This window comes from Miscanthus floridulus, chromosome 1 (genome assembly GCF_019320115.1).
Source record: "Miscanthus floridulus cultivar M001 chromosome 1, ASM1932011v1, whole genome shotgun sequence".
Taxonomy (NCBI): domain Eukaryota; kingdom Viridiplantae; phylum Streptophyta; class Magnoliopsida; order Poales; family Poaceae; genus Miscanthus; species Miscanthus floridulus.
The window spans coordinates 97,363,416-97,369,415 of NC_089580.1; positions in this window are offsets into that span (position 1 = coordinate 97,363,416).

A 6,000-nucleotide genomic window follows, 5' to 3' on the forward strand; every position below is an offset into this window, starting at 1 on the left:
TGCAGCTAGTTTCATAGTTCGGCGCATCCAACCCTGCAAAGAGAGGGCCCACCCGACGTTCGACTTTAAAGGTGACAACGACGGTACCCGTGAAAGCATGGACCGCCTATCGAAGAAAGAAGTGATGGACCGTGCCATGGATCTATTTTGTTCGAATGTCTCATTCAGCTGGCCTAAAGGGACGAAGGCTTTCAACTGCACCAACCTGCCTCCTCAGGTAACCATTTCGCTTCGCGTTTATCAAGCAATAATTGCCGAGCATAGTACTGACTCACTTATGAAAAGATTCATTCGCAGGATAGGTCAATATACTTTTCAAACATGCCGAGAGCCGATTGGCCAAAAGGAGTAGATCCTCGGCGGCCACTGCAGCATGAAGAAGGTGAGCCGAGCTCCTCGTCGGATAGTCCATCCCCAGTGTCAGAGAAGGTCCACGGGAAGAGACCGGTAGTAGACGAGCCGGCCCAAAAAAGGAGAAAAACCGCCAGCTCTCATGCACACAAACCAGGAGGCATCTCTCTTGGAGAGGACCGAGCAGTTCGGCCACCATGAACTGCTGTGCTGGAGTGGTCGGATGACGACGAAGACCAGTCAGCACCTCCGCCGAGCACGACAGAGGCGCCGGCGGATAGTGTCGCTCCCAAGCATCGAGCAGGGGAAAGTTATGGTCGGACAACGGCGGATGCCCCGGCGATGCAAATTACCGAAGCCCCCGAACAGCGCACGGAAGGTGGGGCCGCTGAGCACCAAGAAGAGCGGTAGCCCGCTGCACAGGCACAGGAGTCCTCCCACAAGGTCGACCAAGCAGCCGTGCTTGGGGGGTCAGGCAGGCACCGCCGATTCAAGAAAATCAATCGGAAGACCAAACCGTGAGTATATTTGCCTTGGAGTAATTATATTGTTCTTTGATTTCACCTTGTTACTGAGAAGCCGATACGATGTAGTGCGACGCCAAGGCCCGTGACCTCAGAAGAAAAGATGACGACTGCCCCTATCCAGGAGTCCCTGAGTGTTCGGTGAGCAGAGGACGAGCCAGCCATCGCTCCCAGCAGACCTGGCGATGGTGAATCGTTGGCGCACACGATGGGCGAGTCGGCGACCACAACCGTGGCTATGACCGAAAAGGTCATTACCATGGAAACGGAAGCTACGGCTGCTGTTGATGCGCCGGAGGTTACAGACGCCACCCCATCAACTGCTGAGGAGCAAACGTCGTCCCCCACAGGGGCGCCAGGAGTGGTCGGAGCGGCGGTCCGACCACGGAGCCCACCGAAGGTGCCTCAAGCGACGATGGATGAGGATGAGGTCGTGGAGATCGAGCGCACCGCGCCTGAGCCCCAGTCCGTCCGGATTCTCCGGAAACGCGAGGAAGAGGTGGTAGTCGTCGAAGAAGAAAACACCACCAGAGAGATAAAGAGGTTGAAATCCGCCATCACTGGAGTTATGACTCAAATCGAGGTGAGTGCCACGCCAATAACACCAATAAATGTTGTCAGAAGATCAAGGTTTATCTTTTGCACTGTTAACCCACAGGGGATAGCTCGGACAGCTAAACAACGGCATCAATTGATAAAGAGGATGGAGCCCCTCGCCGAGGAAAATAAGATACTCCAGGAGGCTTTAAGTCTTTCGGAAAAAAGTATTCAAAGGGCCCATCGGGAGCCGGACCTTGCGGAGTCGAATTCATAGGACCTGAACATCAAAATGGGGTTCTGTCTGAGCGACTAACTTCGTCGTCCGAGCAACTGAAAAGGACATCCGAGGAGCTGGCAATTGCATCCGAGGAACTTCAGAAGATGTCCGAGCAGTTGAGCAAGAAGAACGTAGAACTCGATAGTAAAACTGAACAGCTCGACCAGAAGTGCCAGTAGTTGGAGGATGCATCCAAGCTGAAATCGGGTATTCTTTTTCACATAATGTGCTTTGCAGTAAGTCACCGTATTGTTTTTTTTTTGTCTTATCTTTTTGTGCTGGCAGAGCAAGATGTAGAACTCAACCGGCTTCGCCAGACCGTCGAACAAATCCGATAAGAGAAAACAAAGGAGTCGAATCGAGCCGACAAACTGGCTGAAGAATTGAAAGGTAGGCTTCCCCTAATCAGAAGTGACGCCGTAATTCTTTTCTCTTTTTTTTTGTTTTTGCCGTGACGAACCATTGTAATTCTTGTAGATTATCGACACAAAACCAAGGCACAGTTTGATGTGCTGGTGCAAGAGGCCAAAGTCCAGAAGGACAACTTCAACACTATAACTACCACAATAAAACCAGTGCTAGACTGCGTCGACATTGAACCGGTGCCCCGTCCTAATGGTAGGCAGCAGGGGCCAGACACCATCGTGCAGAGATGCAAGGCAGCGTGGGAAAACTTCAAAAACTTCAATCACGACGCCGTTTTGACCGCCGCTACTCATGCCCTTGCGGTTGTTTGGTCCCATTATCCGTCCGTCGACATCCAGTCGATAGGTGGTGGGTTTGCTGATGGGCTAAGCGACGCGCAGACCCAGCAGCTAGAGGATGACGTTGAGGATGTGGCAAAAGTGCTTGTCGGCGATATAGACTTGTTTGGCGAAACCGAAGCTGTTGGTGAAGCTTAAAGAGCTGCTCGGATGTTACCTCCTGTATTACATGATTTATCTGGCTAAGAAGAATCTGTGTATTATGGACCCGATGCTCTTTTTCCCAATATAAGCCGTGTTTGATCTTTTAGTTTTCACTGAACTAAATGCCTTAGTTAGGTCGTGATTCGTAACGCATAACGCGGAGCCCATGCGTATGTTGGAGAAATAGGCATTGTCATAAGACCATGTCCTACCGGCCAACATGCCGAGCACCGAGCTCATGGTGCGTTTGGTGGGGTGTTAGAGCCTTGTTGCCCTCCAGAATTGCTATTGCGAAAAAACGTTCTGCCTAGCAGCCAACGTGAATAACGTGGCTAGGGAAATGGCTCAAGCGGCGTCCGAGCGATTAATTCATAACTGAAATCTAGGCCTTGACTAGCCCATAGTCCATAACGTTGAGCGCGGAGGCGCTGACACATGTAGGATGAACAGGCATGGCCAAGGAACCGCAGCCGACCAACCGTAACACAGAGGGCGGAGCCCCTAGGCACGTGTAGGATGTAGTCAGGGACTGGGTCGTTTCCATAGATAACAGAAGGCAAAAAGGTGTGCTGTTTGACGATCGGCGGGCTATGTTGCGAAAATTGAAAGTGCAACACCGTCGTTGTTTTTGTAGGAAAACCTACGCGTCCCGAAGGAAGCATGGTAGGTGATTTTCGGAAAAAAATCATGTTCGATGATTGGGAGTTAACGTGCTCATCGATTTGGAGAAATCGTGCTCGGCAATTTAGAGGAATCGTGCTCGGCGATTTGGAGGAATCGTGCTCGGCGATTTGGAGGAATCGTGCTCGGTGATTTGGAGGAAACGTTCTCGGCAATTTGGAGGAATCGTGCTCGGCGATTTGGAGAAAACGTTCTCGGCGATTTGGAGGAATCATTCTCGGCGATTTGGAGGAATCGTGCTCGGCGATTTGGAGGAAACGTTCTCGGTGATTTGGAGGAATCGTGCTCGGCGATTTGGAGGAAACGTTCTCGGCGATTTGGAGGAATCGCTCTCGGTGATTTGGAGGAATCGTTCTCGGTGATTTGGAGGAATCAGTCGTGCGTATTGGAGGCCATCGCGGTGTGGCTTACATTTCACTAACGGTAGTTGAAGCTTATGATGAAGGAAAAAATGTAGACAAATTATGGAGACCAGAACTTTATTAATATTAAAGTAAAGAATACATATCTATGTTATTTCATGGGAAGAAACGTATAAGGTGCTCTATGTGCCATGAGTTGGGAACATCGAGTCCATCTAGGTCGCATAAACGATAAGACCCTAGTCGAGTGACACCTTTTACAATGTAAGGGCCCTCCCATGGTGAAGACAGCTTGTGAAGCCCTTCGGTTTTTTGTTTCCGACATAAGACGAGGTCGCCGATCGCGAATGAACGACCTTTGACGTTATGGTTGTAATACCTCCGCAGACCTTCGAGGTACTTGGTTGTGCGAACGCAAGTAATCAGATGTTCTTCCTCAGCCCGATCAATGTCTTCTGTCTGAACAGCTGCGGCTTGGTCTTCGTCATAGTTTTCTACTCTGGGTGCTCGGAATGCAATATCCGCTGGAAGTATGGCCTCTGAGCCATAGACCATAAAATATGGAGATACGCCGGTACTGCGACTAGCTTGAGTGCGCAGTCCCCAGACCACAGCTGGTAGTTCTTTGAGCCATCTGCTCGGGTGCTTCTCTTCTTTCTGATAGAGCCTTTTCTTAAGGGCGTCGAGGATCATACCATTAGCTCGCTCGACCTGACCATTAGCTCTAGGGTGAGCGACGGAAATGTATTTAACAGAAATGCACCTGTCCTCGCAGAAGTCCCAAAAATGATGGCCGATAAAAGTTGTCCCGAGGTTGGTGATGATGCTGTTCAGGAGACCGAATCTATGTACGATGTCCTCAAAGAGCTCGACTGCTTTTTTAGCAGTAGCTGCGATGAGTGGTTTGTATTCGATCCACTTGGAGAACTTATCGATGGCGACGTACACGTATCGGAAACCTCCTGGCGCAGGTTTGAAAGGCCCGATCATATCCAGTCCCCAGCATGCGAATGGCCAGGAAGCTGGAATGGTTTGTAATTCTTGTGCCGGCACATGTATTTGCTTGGCGAAAAATTGACATCCCTCACATCGCTGGACGAGATCTTCTGCATCGGTAATGGCCGTGGGCCAGTAGAAACCTGCTTGGAAAGCTTTGCCGACCAGTGTTCTCGAAGCCGCATGATTGCCACAGGAGCTAGAGTGAATTTCAGATAATAGCTTCACCCCGTCGTCTTGGATGATGCATTTCTGCAGTATCCCCTCCTTGGCACTTTTCCTCATCAGGCTACCATCTACCAACACGTAGTGCTTACTTCGGCAAATTAGTCGTTCGGTTTCGATTTTGTTGGCGGGTACTTCACCGTTGGAGAGGTACTTGATGAACTGTTCCCTCCAATCGACGAGCTGCAAAGGTATCGTGAGCACCAACTGCTCGGCAGGGGGTACTTCTACAACTTCCTTGTCTTCCTTAATGGATGGTGTCAAGAGGTCCTGAACGAAGATCCCCGCGGGAGCCGTGGTACGAGAAGATCCTATCTTCGATAGTTGGTCGGCTATTTGGTTTTGATCCCGTACCACGTGGTGGTACTCAATGCCGTAGAATTTTCCTTCCAGCTTCCTGATTTCGGTGCAGTAAGCGTCCATCTTTTCACTGGAACAGGACCAATCTTTATTGAGTTGATTGATAACCAGCGCGGAATCCCCGTATACCATAAGGCATTTGAAGCCGAGCTCGATGGCTATACAGAGGCCGTGGAGACATGCTTCGTATTCCGCGGCATTGTTAGAGACTGGGAAGTGTATGCGAAGAACGTATCGGAGTTTATCCTTTGTCGGTGTGATGAACAGAATGCCCGCACTGGCTCCATTAACATTAAGGGCACCGTCGAAGTACATCACCCAGTGCTTGAGGCAAGTGGCGGCGACGGGTTCTTGGATTTCGGTCCACTCAGCGATGAAATCGGTGAGCGCTTGCGACTTTATGGTCGGCCTACTTCTGAAGTCAATGGAGTAGGTGCCGAGCTCAACAGCCCACTTGATGATACGACCGTTGGCCTCTTTATTTCGGAGAATGTCTCCTAGAGGGAAGTCGGTGACCACGGCGATCTTGTAGTATTCGAAGTAATGTCGGAGCTTGCGTGAGGTGATTAAGATTGCATATAACAGCTTTTGCACCTGAGGATAGCGAGTTTTGGGCTCATTAAGTACCTCACTGATGAAATAGACTAGACGTTGTACCTTGTAGGCGTGTCTAGTTTCCTTGCGTTCGATGACAATAGCCATATTGACAACTCAAGAAGTGGCGGCGATGTAAACCAGCAGAGTTTCATCTGGTTGTGGCGCTGTCATGATTGGAG